The sequence below is a fragment of the Fundulus heteroclitus genome, chromosome 19 (genome assembly GCF_011125445.2).
Source record: "Fundulus heteroclitus isolate FHET01 chromosome 19, MU-UCD_Fhet_4.1, whole genome shotgun sequence".
Lineage (NCBI taxonomy): Eukaryota > Metazoa > Chordata > Actinopteri > Cyprinodontiformes > Fundulidae > Fundulus > Fundulus heteroclitus.
The window spans coordinates 5,058,572-5,081,974 of record NC_046379.1 but is presented as its reverse complement, the minus strand read 5'-3'; the positions used below and the strand labels follow the sequence as shown (position 1 = coordinate 5,081,974).

At 39.4% G+C, this 23,403-nt stretch overlaps 1 protein-coding gene across 1 annotated transcript in view; it reads right to left on the bottom strand.

Moving 5' to 3' along the window:
* The window catches only part of rps6ka1 (ribosomal protein S6 kinase a, polypeptide 1), a 79,020-nt gene that overhangs the window by 27,196 nt on the left and 28,421 nt on the right, over positions 1–23,403 (bottom strand). The window lies entirely within an intron of this gene.

Here is a 23,403-nt window from a genome sequence, read left to right as displayed (position 1 = left end):
AAGTTGCACAGATTAAATTACATATTTGGTATTAAAGGAATAGCACTATCAAACAGATCTCACTTGCTTCATACTAATGAGGTGTCCATGGAGTCCCCCAGGGTTTAGTGCTAAGACCATTTTGCTTTAACTTGCAAATGCTCAAATTCTGTCAACTCTTTGGAAAACAAAGCAAAAAGGTTCATCCACATGTTGACACACAGCTGTATCTAAGGCAGATCATGGCTTTGTTACGTTTAGTCTTCATTACTGCAACGCGTTATCATCTTGATGTCCAAAAATGTCCTTCAGTATTCTTTAACTCGTTCAAAATGCTGCAGCTATAGCATTCACATTAATGATTAAAATATGCCATAATATGCTATATTTCTAAATCTTTTCACTGCCTCTCTATACAATATAAAAAGAAATACAAATTTCTTATCTGCAAAGCTTTTAACAATGAGGCCCCATCGTATCTTAAACGTCTCCTAGTTCCCCATCATCATAAAACAGCATGCTGCTCTCAGAATGCAAAGCTACTGGTGGTTCTTCAAGTTTCGAGGTGGCTTTGGTGGCAGAGCCTGCAGCTTTCGGGTCCCTTTATGGTTTTACTAAGTACCTGCTAAAGATACAGAGTTAGACACACTCGATTTTTAGTTATAATTACATAAAGACTCTCTTTACTAAGTAAATTGCAATATTATTGACCAGCTTTTTGCTGTAGGATTCTGTAGTGATACGTCAAAGTCTACCAGGTAAATATTTGTATATGTTTAATATCTGTTTTGTTTTTGCTTTCAACTTTTTAGACATAGACTTTAGATTTCAGTTTGATTATCTACTTTTTCAGCTTTAATTTTTAACTTAGTTTTCTATCAGTTGAATCACAATTGTATTTTAAAGTGAATTTGCTCATTTAATGTTTGTAATTTTACTTTCTCATTTAAATTTTGCTTGTGTAAAGCATCTGGGTCTAAACGACATTGCGTGGTTTAATGGTTTGCCATTCTTCCTTTGAGTGGAGGTCATGCAGATGCCTTGTATGGATGCGTCAGTGACCAGACGTGGTGCAATGCTGTCAGTGCAACACAAGGGGCCAGTGCAGGGTTGCAGCCGATCCAGTGGACAGTGCACCAAAAAGAAGAAATTGGATATGAGTTTAGACCAAGTAAGGGCATGCTCACATTGCCAACCCATGCCTCATCCGAATCCCAGAATTGGCTTTGACATCAGCAAAGAGAAAGGGGGATACAAAGTATGACAGAAAGGAAGCATGTGGGCAGTGATGCAGGCCAGGCTGCCAAAGCAATGACCTGTCACAATAGTAAAGGTCAGACCAAGGCCTTCAGCAATATCTTCCGGAAGTTTCTTGAAACTTGTTTCAGATTTGCTCATTTCGATTATGAGGTGCAGAAAAGGAAGTCACATAAACAAAAATGAGGCCGAGTGTAGCCGTTTCTGAGAATCACATGAAAATGATTGAATATGTGCCTCTCCGAGAAGCATCGCCTCCTTCTTGTAAAAAAAAATAAATAAATGAAAGAAATAGAGGAGCACCTGCAGATTTCCAAAGACATGACAGCCGTGACTGCTCAAACAGAGACAAGCCCGCTGTGAAAAAAGATGGTGCAAAAGAAACGTGTCTGCAGAACAGGACAGAGAGGACAACCCAGACCGCCACAGTTCAGTCTCATTACTGCGAAAACAAATCTCTCTCACCTCGCTTTGTAGCACAAACACAAGCATAACACAGAGAGAAGGCGGTTATAATGCTGAGAGTAATACTGAGACAACTGAACATACTGCAGACACCATGAAACAATAACATATACTGTTCCTTTTTATATTCATACAACAATTAGCCTTTAAATGCTGTGGTTACATGTTTTCAACTAACTGTTTAAAACTAAAAGTTCAGTTTTTGTGATGTCAGAACAAATGGAACAAATCACCACAACAGAAAAAAAGTCATTTCAGTTTAATTATAACATGTTAAGAGAAAAATGTGACACTAATAACCATTTATATAAATAGAAAATAGGAGAAAATTATTCATTGTTTTTTACTCAATGCTAAATAATAGATCATAGATACCTATTATCTAAGTGTCAATGAATGATTTAAATGCGAAAAGGAATAACTTAACTGCAAACTAAATGGATAAATACATTAATACTGTGAAATTAACCAAAAATTCCCGTTTAATCCAAATGACTGGTCTGAAAATGGTTCACTGCACCAACAAAAAAAAAAAAACCTAATACTTTAAATAAAGTATTAAAAGTATTGTGAATATAAATTATTTAAAATTGCAATTATTCATAAGTGCAACCCCCCCCCCCCCCCCAAAAAAAACAAAAAAAAACAGACACGGTTAACTTAAGATGACTAAATTAATTGCTAGAAATCAGCTAAAAGCCATACCAAAAGTTTTGGTCTGCACAATATTAGAAAAAACAACATATGATCCACAATTATTCATAAATAGGAAATCTGTTTGGCAACGCTGTCCAGGCCAATAGCTGCATCAGTGCAAACAGCACTGGTGTAGTGGTGGACACGTCCTGAGTCACAAACAGCAACCATGCTCAGTCCACCTGAGCAGGTGAAAATGGCGGAGGTGGTAAAAATAGGCACCAGCTAATAGGGCTGCAGGATATTAGGGAAAAATGGGAAATGGGATAATGTCGGATGATTGTCACGACAACGACGTGACTTGAAAATGATGATGCATTTCTGCTTTGAGGTCAAAGCAAATGTAGACCCCCAGAAAGTGGGTAGTCTATCCAGCTTCTGAAAAAAAAAAAAACTTTCCATCATAACAAGGTTTTACTGAGAACATTTTAACGTTTGACATTTTGCCAATGAATAACTTGATCAGCTTTCCACCTCTTTACCCTCTAAAACACGTTTCTGCTGCATTACACAAGTGTCACCAAATGTATTGCAGGAATAGAGAGCGTGAATGGATGGTAGTTAAATAATTAGCGGACATCGATGGAAACCCAAGCGGTTCTTTGTGATATGCTGTTGAGGATCTCTATGGTGCAGGCCTACCAGCTAAGCATAAATGAGCTCAGAAAACACTGCCGAATTACTTCACAGCCATTGCAGTTAACTTTTATAAGAGATACTAGTGTTGGTTTCAAGTCACAAATGGTGTTTCAAAAGTTATAAAGCAATATAAGCAAACAACACAACTCTCTGAAAGGTGATTTCATTTTTTGTAGTTCAAAACAGACCATGCAGTAAACTCCTTTTGTCTCTTACTGCTAAATTAGAATTAAACATTGTTGTTTTATTAAGATAATTTATTATGTGTACTTAGTTGCATTTATTATCTATTTGCATCATTTTGCATTAGATCCCACTTCATTTATGTAAAAGCCAGTGAGCTGCGCTGCATCGTGATAGACGGTGAATACGTATTGTGTCGGCCACAGACCAGAGATGCACAAATCTAATTGTAATGATGAAAAACAAAGACATACGCGGGACATTTATGGGTTATTTGCAACAGATATCATCTATAGTTGGAATATTCAACAAGGATATCACAGTTGGATGTTTTTCTAACATTACACAGCCCTAAAGCTTACCAAATATTGCATCAAAGCAGGATTTTACAATGGCGGTACTGCTCGTTGTAAAGATGACAGAGACTCACTTTATTGTGCAGCTGTAAAAAGATATTTAGAAAATATTGTTAGCCTGTGAAAATTTCCCAAATGTGGGAGTAGGCCTACAGGATAAGGAAAGGTGGGAAATCAGGCTGTTTAAAGCATGCAGTAATCAACACTTTCAGCCAAACAATGGATCATTTCTTGGACCGACTTATCAGATGAGTTACAATGTTTTAGCTATTAATGTGTTTTAGACAGTGTGAGCAGGAAATAACCATGCACTCTTGTGTTTGCACTGCAGAGCCAAAAATACTGGAGTTTAGAGATTTCCACTTTATGCGTCTCCTAGCTTAAAGTAGGTGCTTAGCTGAACAAGCAGAGGTTTTTATTATGAAACAGGGTGCTGCTTGGAACAGTCATAAATGTATGCGGTTGCATATAGGAACACAACACCCACAGCGTAAACACTGTTAAAGTGTCGGCTCGCTGAACGACACTTCACTTCAAGCTTTCCAATAATGTATGGAAACTGGGGAAAAAAAAGGGCCAGACTGTAAATTCCAGGCTATACCGAGCCCTCCGCAACTCGCTTTCCTGTTACAAACCGTCTGCTCTTACACGTCTGAATGTCGGAGTCAATCCACGACTCCACAGGAAAGGAAGAAAGCCTTAATGGCTTCCAGGAGCCCCGTTAATCAAAGGGAGTCTCTGGAACTGTTCCGTCTACAGCAGCATTAAACACATCAACACAAGACGCTCCACAAGAATGCGTTTACGTGACGTTCAGCTGAATAATTACCGCACTGTCTGTGCACACAAAAGGTTTCATTTAGAATTCAAAGCAGTTGAGCCAAATTGTGTTTTTGTCCTCAGATGTTTTTAAGTCTATTAAACAGGGTTAATCATTAAGTGTGACAGGAGGGCGGAGTGAACTCAGCCCGGGTGTCTATTGTCTTATGTGGTCTGGGAGATGCTCGAATGTTGGGATGTGTGTAGCTTTATATCCGTGTTCTTGTCACTGGTCGATTGTCGCGGCGCTGCCTTCGTTGTGCCGTGTGGGGGTGGCATGACTGGCTGGTCCAGGCACCAACGGCTTCATGGGGTGGTTAGCTGGCTCGTTTGATTTGTGTTCGCTCCGTCTCTGGATGGACGGGTTAGGGGATTGTCAGGGCTGGGGGTGTGGACCGCGTTTTCCCCAAGTTGGGGTGCCGCTCCTCCATCCTGGTGATGGGGATCACCTCCAAGGTCTTGGGGCTGGACGCTCCCCTGGGAGTATAGGATGTGTGGTGTGTGTACAGCGTCTATTCTCATGTGTGGTTATGAGCATTTGCATGTGTGGGGCATTACAGGTACATATTCACGTTAGACATTTTTAAAATTTATACGCCAGTAAGTCACTCTGGTTGCATACAACGTTTTTCTGAAAGATTATCATGTCCTGCTGGCGTAGTCTTTGTTCTTTTTGTCTTTAAACTTTGTTTTTGCTCAATTTGTTAGTAAATATGGCCCTTTATGTGTATATTTACCATTATAACGTCATGTGAGCGGGGTAATGTCACTGGGCATGGGTACTATTGGTCAACAAGCCGAAGCAATGTTCATGGAATAAAACGGCATATACCCGTTTTGGCTAAAAGTCGTAATTCTGCCAACAGTGAGGCCGTGTCCTTGTTAACGTTTGGTAGGAGCTGTAGTTTTCCTTGATTTTGTGGAAGGAGGCTCAGGGGAGGACTCACTGGAACTTGAAATATGAGTAAGTCGGGTTGGTTTTCAACCACGCTGAGCCATCATTTTTCACACGGTCGGCTCTGTCGGGACTTATTTAGTAGCTTTGTCACTTTCTAATAGTTCTGCAGTACTGCGGGTAGATGGTGCCACGCCTGTTTATGTCAGCTGGTGTTCTATTTAGGCTCAAAAAAGATTATCAAAACACTATCTGGATGGACGCTTGGAGTATATAGCCTTATTTTATCATAATCAACTGGATTTTTGGTCTTTTTGGTATATGCATATAACTTGGCTATACACCTTTAAAGGTGGGAACGTGTGAATGTGACTGCATGCCTGTGTTGTGTTGCTTGTCTCTTTGTTTAGGGCTACTTCCTCTCCTAGGACATCTCCGGTCTACTCTCCACTCAAAGCGCAGAGCATAGTTCAAGTTTTTTGCATATATATGAAGCCAAACACTAAAGCAGTAATGCACCACTTGTGAAAGTAAATCTGTTGGGCTTTCTTTGGCATTAAGAAAGCAATCCTTAATTGTGCAATGCCAAACAGGACATGCTCTGTTGTATTCCCATATTTCTTAACATTGGGACTTTGGGAATAAAGTCCCCCAGGAAAAATATCAGTCTTTAATGTGGGACCACAACTCCACAGCAAGCCTATACAAACATAATTAAGTAGGAATCTGAAGAGCTCCAAAACAGGTTTGTGTTCTTGTTTCCTTTGTGTCTAACCAGGAGAGTCCAGACATGCCCACAGATGGGGGCCCAATTCTGTCAGGTGGGAGACAGGAATGTCTCCTTCTGTTTGATCCTGTTTTCTCTCCATGGATATTTGAGCCGAATAACAAGAGAGAGGCAACACATAGAACAGGGTTCTTCATATAAAAAGGTGCCTCTAAATTAATTTGAAAATACTTATTGCCGTTACTTGAGTAAAGAAATAGAACTGTCAAGTCATTACATGCAGGGGGATCATTTCAAGTATTTCTGTTTATTTTAAACAATATGGTTTGCAGATAATGAAATTCAAAAATAATTTCAAACATAGCAATGAGTTATAGATACGTTATGGCCGTCTGTTGACGCGACACCCCGTCATTTTTAAAGTAGCTGGCTGTTCTCAGAGAGTATATTAAACGAAAAGTTGCTCAAAAAACAGAGATAGCCGGGGCGTTACAAGGCAGTTGTTAGAATAATGCTGGATGTTAGAATAATGACGGACGGTTAAATGGAAGGATACCGTGGTGTTTTATGTTGATTTCATTTCCCAGCCACACTTGGCACCAGCCCACACAGCAAAACGGACCAATACCTAGTATTGAACATAGTATCACGGAGCTTAATGGGCCAGGAAACCCCAAAGAGAATATGGGGTTTGGCTCAAGAGGAACATTAGATGCACAATAAGCAATTAATGCATCCATTCCAAGCCACATTGACGCATTAATTGACAACAGTTTTTAAACAAATTTGAACGGAATCACTGAAATAATTGAAACATTCAGATGATGTTCTAATTTACTGAGATTCACGTGTAAAATGCTTTTATTTATCGTTTTTGAAATCCATTTGTTAATGCACCGTTTAACAAGAAACCTTCATTTCTACAAATGTTTCCATTCGTCCTGCTTTACTTTTTTCCTTTACCCCTGCATTAGCCGTCTGCCTCTGGTTTTAGCCCCAGGCAGCACCTGTTCTCACAGCACAGAATGACCGGGCAGAAACACAAAGACAAAGACGCTTCAGCAGCGGAGGGGGGAGTTGGCAGGAGAGTAGAACCAGATGGGCTTCACCTGGTCTCCTCAAACATGCCATCACATCACTTTAATTCCAGTTTCACTGAAGAGGTTTTTAAGGAACTCATACAAAAAAAAAAAAAAAAAAAAACCTGACATACAGAGAGAAAAACAAAGTCCTGTTTCAGGAAGATAAATTACCTAAAGGTCCGTAAAGAGCACCGAAGTAACAGCCAAGATAAATACTTCTAGTTCTAATCCTCAGCTCTTAACCTGATTATCCCCGTCTTTACCAGTGCGCCTGCTGTTATTCAACTGAAGGATGGAAGACAGGAGTGCTGTTGTTAGTACAACCTTCAGAAAACATACAAAGTGAAACGAAAAATGTAAAAAAAACCAAAACATGAAATCACAAATTTTGACTACTTTTTTATGTGATAGGCAATAAATCATGGATTACTGTGACATTCACCTCTTTTCTTTAGCAGACTGGTATGTCTTTCATACATTGCAACTTTATTTATTTATGAGATATATATATATATATATATATATATATATATATATATATATATATATATATATATATATATATATATATATATAAATATATATATATATAATAATACGATGCAAAATCTTTAGAAGGATTAAACACAATAAGACTAATTTAAAAAGAAATTAAATCAAAACTGACTCTTGCTGGTGTTAAAAGCCAGAGAATAAAAATGGGTATTAAGACAATTTCTAAAAGTACACATCACCCACAGTAAAACACTAAAATATATGCATATAAACAAGTAAAAAAGTGGCACCACTGACAGAGCCATGACTGCCTTGCGTCTCATCAGTCACACATGAAACTAATCACACTGACAAGAGGAAGGTAGATGGTGCAGGAAGTTTCTCAGAGGTAGCGCCGGATTAGCAGGGAAGCTACAGGAAATCCTGTGTTGGCATCTGTATTATTAATAGCAGCAGCAAGGATAGCGGTAAGATGACAGGCAGCTCAGCGGTGAGCAAGTTGAGGGACCTAATGGCCTTGTTTAATATTTCCAGTGACAGCGCTGATGAGGAAGTGATCAGACAAAAAGAAGCGGACATGACAGGAAGACGTTTAAACCAGGAGGCAGCTGGAGAGTATGGCCGCTGCTAATATAAACAATGAGGTCATCGGCATTACAAGCAAAGCTGATTGTGGAGGTAACCTGTGGTTCTCTGTAGCGTGAATGCAGAGAACCACCTGCCAGCACCCGGTGTGCACAACTATTAGGCAAGTTGTAGTTTTTAGGATTAATTAACATCCAAGGGGCTCTAAGTTAATCCAAAATGTTAATATACAACAAACCTAAATCTCCAAGGAAGTAATAGTGAGGTTTTGCCCAATACATGAGGACACAGATATTCTACAACCAGTAGTGAGCAGACAATTTATTCTTATTTATAATTTTTCCCCACATACAGCATGCTTATTTTCATCCGTTCACACGGAAATATCCCTAAACAAAACATTCACAAATAAACATTTCTGAAATTCAGAATAAATTCAACCATTGATCAGTTCCTTGATCTGTTTGTGATGAATATTTTGTGTAGCAGCAACCAGAGCCACCCAGGCTCTGTTCAGAGAGGCGGACTGCTTCCTGTAAAGCTCCTGCTTTAGTGGAGCCCACCAGTCCTCAGCAGGGTTTAGCTTGTATGAGGAAGATTACCATGACATTATTCTTTCATCTTTAAAGGCCTTTACTGACTCCCCATGCAAAGAAATACTTACATACATGCATTAAGGCCCTATATGACATTAAAATCCAGTTTTTCTTTAAAAATCTAGGCTTTTTCCAGCCCTTATGCTTGGATAAACTGGCCAATTTAAAAAAAAAAAAAAAAAAAAGGCCCAGCTCGCCAATCTTTGACAATCCCCGCCATTACTAATGTCTAACCTCCACCTTGCTGGCTTCTGACTCAGCATGGAGCTCTGTGCCAGTTACTGATCAAGCCATGGCCCCATCCATCTGGTCCATCAACAGTCACCCTCATCTCAGTCCATGAAATCTGTCTTCAGATATATCTTTGTTCAGACAATCAAACTTTGCATTTGATTGTCCTCAACTGTTGACTATTGATAGGAAAATGTTTTTTTAATCACAACCCAAGATCAAAGCAGTTTTGCAAGCGCTGTATAATTCTTTACCTTTAGTCAATTAAATCTCCATTTTTTTAAAGCAAAGAAGCTGCCTAATAATAATGAACCTTGTTAGACGGGGTTGATTTCCTTGAGCCACACCCTCCCTGGTTACTTAAACATGCATCCCGTGACACGTGTAAATTCATCTAAACCATTCAAGTGTACTTTTATGATTAAACTTTCATTTTTAATAAAGCTTCTAGGCAGAGTGGCTTGGGTTATGCAGAGTAGGCCTGGCCGATAATCCGAAAATTTACCGACACCGAAATTTAGGACGATAACCAACGTCGTTTTGCCCATTTCGGTATTTTTTTAAAAACTTATTTTTATGTTTTTTTGGCTGTGTTTGGTAAGTGTTATCGTCCATTTATAGATTTATTTATCAAGTTGAACTGCCCAGTATATTGTGATATTGATTTCAACCCTAATGCTGAGCAATCTCTGCAGTTTATAGCTGCTTAGGTTGCTGGGGGACATAGTAAGCACTTTCCCTCACTATGCAACATTCTCCTACTACTCTCCAATGTTGCATTGCTTGCTATTTCAACTTTTAACAATATGGTTCCGTCTGTTTTTTTGTCTTCTCTTCACTGTAGCTACATCTGGCCTGATGTTCAGTTTAGCTGTGACATGACCCTGGAGGGGGGTCATCAGGTGAGCTATTGTTGTCAACAATTGGTCCTGACAGTGTTTAACCGTGTCTCTCATTTGCACTATATAAATAAACTGAAGTGAAAGTCTAGATAGCTTCAGATTGGAAAATACGCACACAAAGACTTACTTGTACCTTACTTGTCACTGCCAGGATACCGAGGTCGACTGATCGGGTGTTCCGATTGGACGATAAATTATAGCTCAACACTAAAGAGCCTTTGCGGTTTCAACTTCTATGCACTAAGACTGTTTCACTTATGTTCCCGTGGATTTAACAGATTTTGTTCAAAAACAGCTGAGTACTTATCTGTTTAGACTGGCAGTTGGGTAGAAACGCATCTTATTTAACTCTAATTACCCGTAAGGTTCTGTATTCTGGCCCCTCAGAATACTAATGTGTGGTAGAGTTACGGCAAAGACCAAATAAGTAAAACTTTAACGAGACAAGTTAATATCAAAGCTCACTATGACATGAACAAAGGTCAACAGACGACATGTCTTAAGGAAATGCAGCATGGCTTCCCTCAGGAGACAGTCGGATTTATGTTGGAAAACAAAAAATGTTTTAAATAAAATCCTGCCCTGCCTATGGCACTGCAGTCATGGCAACAGGGGCCAAAGGTTTTTTTGCTCTTGGGTGTGACACTTGAAACTGCTGAGACAGAAACAGAGAGGAAAGGGGGGGAGAAAGGAGCACCACAGTAACAGGAACCCGAACTAAATTCAACCTATAAACAGAAAAAAAAAAAAATAAAATCGAAAAGAGATTCCTGAAAGAATAAACGTCATCTTGATCCGTATTGATGAGATCTACGAATTACGAGATAAAATGGTTAGGAGCATTTCCTTCAATCAAACTTCAGAGAGGGAAACCGTGAAGCTATGGCAACTGTGCTTTCTCTCTCCCGTCTGCCAGCTTCCTCTTCATGAAGACGGGAGGTTTTACACGAGGAAAGGCCAAACACACACAGGGAACCTTTTTTCACACGGTGCGTCCAGCTAACACCTCTGTACTCGTCTACCATCACGCCCTACTTCAGTGGGGAGTACGACGGCAGAGCCTTCTTCACAACATGCACGAGAACAGAGCTCTCCATATTTATTCTGGAGGTAATATGTTATGATGACCTTCATCAGGCTGGTGTGAGGTGCTAAAACCAGAGACCTTTCTGAGCACCCAGAATGCAAAGCACAAACACAGGCTAGGTGATTAATCATCATGGCAGCGTGCGACAAAGAGAAGCCAAATCTCAGTGTGTGCATATTTATTTTTTAAGCAGACGGATCTATGTATACACCCCCCCCCCCCCACCCCCCCCTCCTCCATTAAGCTGACCCATAAGGATTAATGGGAATCCTGATTGAGGGAGTCTGTCGATGCGAGTTATTGTAAACCTCTCTCATCCCGGGAAGAACGAGTCAGAATCGGGGCTTAGCGACGCTGACAGTACAGTAACCATGACAGCCGGGCCAGTAGCAACCATGTATGGTCAGAGGAGATGATTAAGAGGAAAGATGGGTGGATATATCGCACGTTTGTTCGGTATCAATATTCATAGGTGGTGATCAGGGGAAATAAAGAACAAAAACCAAAGAAGCAAATTTAAATCAATGGAAAACATTTTTTTTTTAAACTTATTGTTCAAAGGTCAATAATTTAACTTATTTCAGCATTGATTTACTTCACTTATCAGGTGTTTTTGTTGTTTTGTATGTACACGTATTTCTTTCTTAGAGCTACATTCAAAACATATCTGACACTAATATATTAACCAAAAAAATTGCAATTTGGTTACTTTTATTTAATGAATAAAACGCATGGTGAATATTCTTTAGACACAGATTGTTATATTCCAAGTGCTTATTTCTGATCTGTTTGGATTATGCCTCACAGGTAATCAAAACCCAAACTTCAGTTTATCTGAAAAGAAAATACCTAATGTCAAAAGGATTTATAATACCAAAATGTTACCCTGCTGAAAGAATATGTCCATGCGCTGTACAGTATACATTCAATACTTGCTTGTACACTTTCAACCTCCACACTTTTTCCTTCCACTCAATTTTCCCTAAATTTCTCTACCCAGTTGGTTTTCTTCACCATTCAGACGAGACAGATTGAGGTCAGTGCAGTAAAAAAAACATTTGTATGTGTAACATTCCCCCAACACAGAGTAAACTATGAAAATAAAGACACTTTCAGTTTTGTGTCGAGGGTGTTGTAATAACTTGTAACTCAAATGAGACAAAACTTCCACGTTTGCTACAATATGACCACAGAAAGGTGAAGTCAGTTGATTTTCCTCACCTGTTAATCGGTACGATATATTAGGCAGGAATTGAATGTTTTGTTTTTGTTCGTTTAGGGCCACTTTATTTTTTAATGGTCAAACACACTTTACATCCATTAAACCTAAAAATATTCAAACAAGAAAACATAACCGGTCTGTTCAAAGGGGACGACTCATTTCAAAAGCACATTTCATGACAACAAAGAGGACTTTACAGGCACACTTCTCAAGAGGCGAGTAAGATTCTATCTATGGATGATGAAGAGTCATCAGGATGCTGAGCGAGTTAAAAAAAATTATTTCTCCGACTGCTAACTTGTAGAATAGAGGTGGGGCCACTTGTTAACAACAAAGAACGAGAATGTACAACATTGACATTCTACAAATGTCAGCTTTGCAGGAAGCATGGATGAGCTGCGAGGAAGCAAACAGGATGTGCAGGATGGAGTTCTTCTCATCTCTCTGCCGGGAACGCTTCATGCCGCCGGATTGTGAAACAACTGTTATCTGGATTCAAGTGAACGAGCCGCCCAAACCTGACCAGAGAAGGAGGCGAGCCTGTGCCACAGCGAGGACAGGTTGTTCCAGTCAACAGCCAGACCGTCAAAGTAACTTCAGGAGTTTCTAAGTATAGAGTTTAGCAGGTAGGAAAGCTTGTTTTAGAACTACTTTTACTTTTTACGTGTCCTGTCAGTAAAAGTGTTTCTTGATGCCTACAGATAATGACAGATAAACCAATAACCGATACTTCTCCTGCATTTCTGCAAGGATAATTAGTTTCCGCTAAAAAAATGTATTTTCTTTTTGCCCATGCCAAATGAAGGAGAAAATGCTGCTTGGAATTTACTGCTTCAAATTAAAGGTTTTTGTCATTTGCAACTGTGGTGAATTACGGCCAGACTGGGACCACAACTTAAATCCCTCCACCAGAGTGCCAGATTTCCTCTGACTTCTCCCTCCTCACTAAAAGAAATCACTGTTTAAAAAAAGGTTCAGCTTATGAACTCACATGTGAGCTAGCGACCTTGCCGTCACATTTCTCGTGCTCTGATGACAGACGTTTCGAACAATCACTTTCCGCAGGTTCCTCTGCTAGTCTGTACTTATTAAATACATATTTCCATTAGTCTTACACTGTATTTTTGCACCGTCATAACTCATAGAAAGCACTGTCACGATTCAGAATAAAATGGACAAGGTTTTTTAAGCCTTGATCTTACTTTTACAGTTGCATGTAAAACAAATTTATCTTTTCAAATTTTCTGAAAAGGGTTGGATTGAGAGATAAAACATCATCCGTTTAAAAGCATCCTGTGGAAACGGCAGTAGATCAGATTTCTTGCCCGTAGGCAAGCAGAGGGAGGAGCATGACCGTGCACAGAAGGATCTGAAGATTTAGAGCTGCCTTCTATCAAAGAGGCAGGTTGGGTAATTGGACAATAAAACCATATCTGCCAGTCTGTGCTTTTCCTGATGACCAACCCCGAACACTTTATTCAAACCATGCAATGTATAAAAACATCAATACTGACCTATTTCCATTGATCTCTACAGCCGTGCACGCGCATTTAAATAGCGTACACACGCGGCACACATCCCTCCTAGGTCTGCAGGGGCCCTAACAAGGTCTGTTGGTGCTGCGAAGAATATGGAGCCATTTTCATTTGTACTAAACTCTTCTGGAGAACCGCAATTAATCTGCCGCATAAACACAACTCTGACTCACTCGATTAGACGTGAACGGCGGCGCGTACCTGCAGACGGGTGAGCCGCGGTTTTAGATTTATCTCATTGCACTTGAAAGATTACATTGAAAGCCTTTATGCTCGCCGGTCCAGAGTCCAACTTGCATAAGGAGTCTGATTCCCACCCCCCCCCCATTCAAGACTCTCTGCTAACCGGAGCTGACTTTATGCACGACGTCTGAGCCAGTCTCACCTTCGAATATTCACAAATATCGACCGATTCTCCTAACGCCATTCAGTCAGACGCAACTATGTCAAGCATCTTTTTTCTGCGAGACTCCGAATAACCTTGTTGAAAATGAAATACAGGAATCCGACAAAAGGAGAGCTTCTGGAGGTGGCCTTGCTGGAGTGAAAACTTTTCATTAAAGTGAGAAAAGTTTGGCTCAGGAACCTGGAAATAACATCAGCGAGAAGAGTCTAATCGTCAAGGACACCTGCTCAACAAAGTGTTAAATATCTGGCGCTTATCGGGGCTATGAGACATAATGATGAATAAGGCTTTAGAGGCGAGCGCTGATGGAAGATAGAGCGCGGGGAGGTAGGGGGAGAGGCAGAAAGAGGGCATCTTCAAGCCTCAGTGGCTTTTTTCCATCAGGATGTGTGTGTGTGTTCGTGTGTGTGCGCGTCATCAGGGTCCCCTGCTGTCATCATCCAGCAAGCGTCTCCAAGTCCACTCATAAGGTGGTAACTGGGGGGTCTGGTTGTTAATTGTCCGCCTGCTGGAGAAATAATCCAATGAGCCAGACCTCGCAGCGGTTGAAACTGACGCATTCAATCCCATTAGTCAGCGTAATGTAAGAAGATTGAGCAGCAAACGGGGAGCGATTAGCGCCAGAACAGACAGAAAACAAGGCAGAGAGAATGAGCGGAGGTATAATGTCGAACCTTTGTCAAAAGTCGCAGTTTTTAATGGATAATTACGGACTTTTGACTGACAAAAAAAAAAAGCTAGATGAGAGGAAATTGGCTTCTTCAACTGGATGCTGAGCTAAACATGTAGAACCTCATACAATCCATGCAAACGCCTTGAAAACATTTGACCCTTTTCATACTTTTTTACATTAGAACCACACAAACTTTCTAGGTGATAAGCCAAAATAAACTAGAGCCTAACTGTGAAACAGAAGGAAAATGGCAAGTTTTCTAAATATGTATTACAAATATAATCTTAAAATATTGACTATAGATTAATTAAGCCCCTCTTTACTTTTAAACCGCCAAATGCCTTGCAGAGCCATCCATTTTCTTCAGAAATCATCACATTAGTAAAAAAGTATTCCCCTCTGTGTAATAAATCCAGCTGTTCTATGAAGGCCTCAAAGGTTTATATAAGAACATTGGTGGGAAAAAAAAACAGCATCATGAAAACCGTGGAAAACAGGGAGAAAGTTGTGGAGAAGTTTAAAGCAGCATCCTCTGAACACGGCGCGAATAAATGTAAAACTACCACGACATGGTCGTCCAACTAAACTAAGGCCTGACGAAGACAGCATTGAGAAGCCATGGTGACTCTGGAGGAGCTTCAGACATCCAGAGCTCAGCTGGAAGAGTGGCCTCTATAGAAGAGTGGGAAGAAGAAAGTCACTCCTAAACGAAAGACATGTAGTCCAATGTGGAGGAAAAAGCAAATATGTGACAGAAGAAGCTAGACTGCAAAAAAGGGAACTAAAAATAAGTTAGATTTTAATTGTATTTATTGTAGTGTATTTGCCCTTGATTTGATCAGGTAAATATGATTATCTGCCAATTGAATGAGTTTTTCTATCCCTTAAATAAGATATAATTAGATATAATGCACTTGAAATGAGAAGATGGAGATGAATTGTTCCTATTTTAAGTGCAAGAAATCCCATTCCATTGAAAGATAATCTTATTTACTCACTCAAATCAAGGAAAAACTATACTAATTTCAAGGAAATCTTACTTATTTTCAGTTCCCTTTTTGCAGTGTATGGCCAGATAAGAACCTGCAGCCTTCCATAAAAAAGCAACACTACAAATCAACCCTGAAAACACAATCTTCCATGCAGACACACAGTGGTGGCAGCAGCATGCTGTGGGGAGGCTTTTCTTCACCATGGAAGGGAAAGCTGATCCGAGTTGATCATTTATCATTTTTCCACTTTCCAATTATGCACTACTTCAATCAAGTCAATCAGGGAAATACTCCCAACTACATTTATGGTTGTCAGTTGTACCGTTAACTTGAGAAGATAAAGAGGAAAAGGATGGTTTCACAGGGACTCAAATAGGCTTGTCACGACTTTTTTTTTGGGTCACACAGTGACAAAGAGACAAAAGGAAAAAAAACAATAATGGATAATATCAAGTTGCCACTAACATTATTAAAAATCTGAGGCAAAAACCTGATCTGACAGCCACAAATCACATTTCAAGCCGTATTATCACTTAGGGAGCTTCTACACGGTTAAATGTCACCTGCTGCAGCACAGATGAAGCAACGAGGAGCTCTAATCCACTTTCTGAAAGGAAAAGCATTTCAGATAAACATTAACACCAGATAAGGAACACCCCTCTGCTGCGTTCAACAATCTGAGCTACATTTTTCCCCCTTTGTTTGACATTTTAGATATCTATCAGATCTGCTGCCACTATAAGGCAAAACTCACGCACAGTATATCTGAAGCTACTGATATACATGTTACAACCTTAAAAAAACAGTTTTAACAAATTGAACTTTTTAAACACAAGATATAAAAATAAATCAAAGAATATATCCCCAACCTCACAGACTAATATATCATTCTATATCCCAGCTTCTCTCTAATTTTCTTCAGTCCTGAAAAATCACTTGTTTTGTATCAACCGTCATCGCTTTTCCTCCAAAACCTTCTTTCTGAAGATTATTAACACAAAGACAAACAGCGTCTGCCTAAGCTTTAGTGTCAAGCTGTGAGATAAGCTTTCAGGATGTGGCTCAGTATCAGCACTGCTGCTTTAGAGAAACAAGCGTTTTTAAAAATCAACATTCTACAAAAGATGCCGTTTGAGCCGAGTCTGCTCTTCAGCACAGGGCTGACTAGATGTCCTGGTGTTAAGTTGCGCAAGACATAATCACACTTGATCATCGTCTTTGTGCTTTTTCCAAAAGACAATATGAATTTGCCATCACCTGCAGGTTGTATCGTTGGTGATGCTTCCATTGATGAGGATTATTTTACTTTTAATAATTTAAAGGAGAAGTCCGGTCAAAATCAGAATTCAAACTGCTGAAAGTACTTTAAATATAAAACTACTACATACTGTGCAAAAAAATATACGTTTTTTTAATTATGAATAATTTTCATTTAATCATGTTTATGTGGAGGAATCCATCTTGGTCAAGAATAGTACTGTCACCTCCCATTTTTTGACGTCACTCGGCGGACCCGCAGTTGAGCAAGTTTCAACGCTTTGTTTGTCACAGCGCACTATTTTCCAACATGGCGACGACTGGTGCTCTGTACGAAGCAGAGAGTGATGAAGTACTTAGTGACAGTGATGAGAGTTCTGTGGAGCTATCATCATCTGATAGCGATATGGATTTTTTTAGAAGAGTTTCTTGACAGAAACCGGACTTTTGACGGAATCCAGCGTACTTATTTCCAGTGCAAACTCAGTTGGGTCCTACAATATATATGTATACACGCGTGTGTGTGTGTGTGTGTGTGTGTGTGTGTGTGTGTGTGTGTGTATGTGCGCGCTCCGCCGCAGGACGGCTTTGCCGGCGCTGCAGCGGAGCATTCTAAATAAAAATTCTAAAATAAAAAATAACTTACCGAAAATCCTCGCTCTCATGTCATGTTCAAAACATTCTTCTTCAAAATGGTCACTGCATATGACGTGTTTTCTCTCTGGCCAGAAGTTAGATGGCAAATCCACTCTGTTCAAGTTGGCAATCCAGCACCTAGCCCGGTGGCTCATGAATCGGGAAGTTGAAATAAGCAATGTTTTTTCCACTTTTACCAGTTGTGTTGGAACATCCGATGGCCATGCACGTGGGCATTGTTGCTTCAGCAAAAGCTCTTAGGAATGTCAGTGGTGAAGTCCTCTGGAAATCCGAAAAAATTATTGATGATCGCAGCTGTGTAGAACGGCTCCTATTGACTTTGCATGGAAAGCGGAGAGAAATGCTGTCGCCGCTTCCGCTTTTCCACGCCCCAGGATGTGATGTCAAACGCCCCTTACTGCCCAAATATGGGCAGTAATGTCAGCCCCCATACACAGTGATTCAGACGACAATTTATGTTTTTATTTTCTTATTGATTAAAGATAAGTTCATTAAATAACCACAAACGTATTAGTTTTAGTTATAGCTAATGATACCCTGATTTTTCCTTGTTGACCGGACTTCCCCTTTAAAAGACTTTTAAAGCTTCACATTTGACTTTTCCTGTTTGGTAATAGGACAACTGAAAAGGTAGAATATTAAAAACTCTTTAAAAAGGTTAATCTGGACTCAATATTGGGGCATATAGAGTCTGTACAGCTTCTTTGTTGCAACCATTTGATTACCTACATTAAGAGAGTAATCTTATTTCTCATCCAATACAGAAAAAGCCACTTTTGCTGACACTACTTCCAACTTGTGCTGCCATCTTTTGTCCAAACCTTCAGCCCATCTAGAATCTGTGCACGGTGCTCTATAAGCCTACAAAACAGCCCAGAATTATTCACACCCCTGGCAGATTAAGCACTTACTTTTTATTCTATTAAACATTCTGTGACGTAAGACATATTTGCACTACAGGCGTTCATAACAAGAATAAAAAACAATAAAGATAAAATTTGACCATCAAAGAAAAATTGCATATGCAGGCAGAATACAATTTAGTATTGATTACATACAGATTTATTTATTTTAACATTGTAGGACCTCTGTTGTATTAGTTCACCTACCCAACCTGTTTAATTAAATACTGAGATATCAATGACCACGTCTGTTCAAAGGTTTTCAGGTGCAAGCTTGCGGTCACTTGTTCCATGGCCAATTAATAAAAGATTCCTAAAGATGTATGATTTTTGTGAGCCAAATCCTTGATTGTGCATCCTTTCTTAGCCAAAACTCCAACCGAGTTCAAAACGTATTTGACTTTGTCCCAGAATGCCTTTATTACTGAATATGTGTGAGTGACCTCCTACTTTCCCACATTTCCTCCAACAAAGTTCCACATTAGGCTATTTTATTTAAGGTTAGATCACCAGAGGTGTGTTAATGTGCCTTATTTTTATTTTCCAATTAAATTCTTTCCATTGACTATTGACTCATTTGGGCATAACTCTTACTACTCATTGTCGATTATCACATTTGATTCCAACTCCCATTTTTCCTTAACATATTTTGTGCTTTATGTAGTTTCGTATACATGTCCTTTATGAGTCTTTTATACAGATTAGAAACTCGGCTTTTAATGGGAAATTGTTTTTTTTTTCCTGCCAAAATTACAAGTCATGGTACTATTGGGGTTTTCCTCTCACTGCTTCCATTTCTTTCTGGTTAACAATATGTCTTATCTAACGTATTTTGATGTAAACTGAGATTGTTTGTGAAGTTGATGAAATGTGTTACTAACTAATGGCATAGCTCTGGACAGAGAATCTTCTTCTTCTTTAAAATCACTGATGTCCAGACCTTCAGAGTTTGTTTTACCCATATGTTGTCTATTTTGATCTTTTTTTAAAGACATCTCACTAATAAAGGGTAGTACTGACAAACCCATCCTTTTAGTTGTACTTTGCTCTATTTATATCCATTCTATTTCTGGATCTTTACTGATCCAAAGTCACGACCACATTCAGTTGTGTAGCCCAGTGACAGCATTTCAAGTTGGGAAAACCCGGGCCTCCTTTTTCTTTTTGGTAAGAGAAGGCTCCCAAATCTTATTCTAGTTTTCCGCAGATTAAGCTTTAAAGTACAAATCTCCCAAGGGGAGGATTTTCAATTCCCAAGCCACAGTACTGTCTTAAATCTGGCAAAACAAATCTGTGCAGCAATATAAAAATTAGGGATGATTGCAAGGAGGCCTTCCAACCTCCAAACACCTGTGAGCTCATCACTATGGACCAATTATCTAAACATCAGTGGAAACATGCAAAAAAAAATAAAATAAAATAAAATAAAATAAAAATGCTCAGCAATTCCACAAAACGTTTGACTGCTGTGAAGTCAATAGTGATTTTCCACCTTATTACGGCAAAGGATATAAATAATTGCATTTTATAATGAAAAAGTAAATCAATTGCTTTGTCTTTATCTTCTTAAATGTCTAATTTTCCTGTCAGAAACAGGTTCTTGGGTAAATGAAACAATTTTAAGTGTAATTCTTTAGTGAGTACAAATAATTTTGGATTAAAGTGTAAACTTTCCATTTAAGTTATTTTCAGGTTTTCACTCGTTATTGCTGGTAGAGATCACAATATGTAATGACAATGAACCAGCGCGAACATGGAGGTTGCCTTTAAAACCCTATAAATGAGTCCAGCAAAGCCTTTTTGAGCAACAATCTCCTAAAAATCGCTTCTACCCCCGCAGTGTGAGCTGCATTAACATCAGTGACTCATTTGATAAGATAAACATCTGTGTCAATTTCAAAATGATTCCCGTAAAAAGCAGAAAGAGCATCTGTAGACTGTTACAGGAAGTGAGATGCACCCAAAGATTGTTCTGGGCAATGATCTGCATCTCATGACTAAAGATTACTATAGGTTAGAGCATCCAGGGCTTTGCAAAAGCATTTACCTACTTGTTACATTACAGCCTGTAATTTAAATTTTTTTAATCTTATTTTATACCATGATTCTGCACAAAATAGTGTACATAAGTGACATGAAATTATATACACAAGAATAGAAAAGTAAAAACAGAAAATTGGCAAGTGCATATACACCCCCCCCCCTTTTTTTTTTTTTTTTTTTTTTTTAGCTATGGAGGCCCTAAAAAGGTTCTGGTCCAACCGATCGCCTTCAAAAGTCCCATCATTTAGGAAATAAAGTCCACCTGTGTGTCATCTAAACGTCTAAACACAGGATACCTCTAATTATAGCTCCCAGCTCCTGTTCCTTCACCTTTCATGGGGTCAACAGTGAGAAAGGAGCTTCGGACTGCTGTGCCAATTTCTGACAGCCTTTAACTCCAAATGTGGTTCTTAAACCACATTGGTCCAAAACGAACGTAAAAGTGTGCGTACTCTCTTCTCTCCAGACATTATGTTAATTTCCTTAAAGTGGGCTGTGCTTATACGTCATGTCACAGATAGGATTGTGGGATTCCTTAAACCTTCTTAGTGCCGATGAGGGACATTGCGAGGTTCCTATGCTAAATTAGCTGTGAGAGGGAGCATACAGGCTCCTTTTCCTACCTCCTTCCTTACTGACTGCACTATTCTGACAGCACTTATCAGGCCGACCGCTGACGCACCTCTGCTTCGGCTAAACAGTCCTTACCCAAAAGAGGTATTCAGATGGAGCCACACCTTTTCTAAAAGTCCCCAGAGGCTACAGCCCCACTAAGAGGCATCGTGTCATGAAGACCAAGGAGGTCTCCAGACACCAGACATTACTGCAGACGGCTTCCCAAGCATCTATCTCCCACCATCACTGGGGAACCGAGACTGACCCCTGATCTGGAGGGGGGGGGGGAGAAGACGCCTTTCTGGTTGATAAAAGTTTAAATGGCTTTTCTGAGGAATTGCTTCTGCAATTTTAAAACTAACAGATACATTGACTCTTCTGCGGTGTGGGATGGGCCTTTCTGACCAACCTGGAGGATTTGATTGAAATTATTTGACTTTTTAAAAGAGCCTTGAAAGGACATGCGTTGTGAATTGGCACTAGGTAAATATAACTGAATTGAACTGAATTAGATATGCAACCACTCCACCCCTGTGCAGCACTATTTAATTTGGTTTTATAATCATTTTTCCAAGCTATTTTTTTAGAGATGCATGAATTAACAAACGGGAAATCAGAATCTGCCTTTTTCTTTTTCTAAATCCCAATTCATTACATCCATCAAAACTAAGAACTTCCACCATTTTTATTTTACAAAGGGATCAACCCACAGCCTGTACTTTGATGCTCCTTATGTGTAAGAAAATGTGGTGAAACTTATTGGAGCAAATTCTAAATTCTTCCTTTTCTGTTGGACTCCAAAACACTTTACTTTCCGCCTACAGATTAGTTGTGAGAAAATAAAGGCATCAGTGTGTCATTTTTTACAAACTGCTGGGTTTTAATGAGTTTTTACTGCATTTTGTATTGACAGTTTTTTTTTCTTTTTTGCTGTATGTAACCCAAAACAAGTGACAACCATTGCAAATTAATTCATTGATTAATTAGGCTACAAATTTTGAAGAACTCAGTGTATGTTGACACCAATCTATATGATTTGATTGAATTTGACTTCGTAAAGTGCCTTGAGATGACACGTATTGTGAATTGGCGCTATTTAATTAAAATTTTAATCAAACACCAGTCCCTATAGGAATAAATACATAAAATGAAAATTGAAATTGGGAGGTCAAACCTCCCAGATAACTGGAAATTAGTACCGGCCACAAGGAATCTAAGCGCTGCATCTCTATTTGCCTCCGTCACCTGTTTTTCTCTTAGTTACTGATGATTTTCCTAACACGTCTGTCCATGATTGTGACAAGACTAAGCTGAAGAGTTTAGTGATGAATAATGATATAATTTGAGATTAATACAATAACAGCAGCATCCAACTCTCTCCTTTAATGATGTGCTACTATTAATCTGATGGCGGTTGCTCCTGATCGATTTATTTTAACGAGGAAATTAAGGTTTAAATCAGTTGCAAGGAAACTGAGGAAACAAGGGATATAACAAAAGCAATATGCAGAAAAAGAACAAGCCATTAAACGTCTTTTAAAGAAACAAGTCATAGCATAACTACTGGGAGCCAAAGAGTTGGTAAACTCTGGGACTAACACACAATCATGCTCAAGAGGCGTCCTGTATGAACGGGAACACAACTAGACATGAAGCAGGACAGAGGATGAGTCTGATTAGCAAACAAAAAGATGAAATATTCATCCTTCAGAGGCACACTCAGCATGTCTGTGATACATCTAGGCCATGTGTGTGACTTTGTGTAGCCGGAGGCGGCTAGCTCCGCACGTGTCCAAACGCAAACAGGGGACCGAGAACACGGACTTCTGGAAAAAGCAGAGGTGTCTGCAGGTCGATGCTACATAAAAAACGATAAGGAGAAGAAAAAAAAAAAAGAAATGAACCAATGGGATCCCACCCCACTTTGGCAGTCAGGGTGTGTGTTTCTGCATGCATGTTCTGGCCAAATATGTGGTGCGCACAGGCAGGGTCACCACTCAGCAGAAGCCAAAACGCTGACTCAAACCCAGTCCTTTTGTAAGAAATCTGCATGTTCACAAAACACACACACATCTGCTGAAAGACCGCAGACTCACTGCTTGAGAAG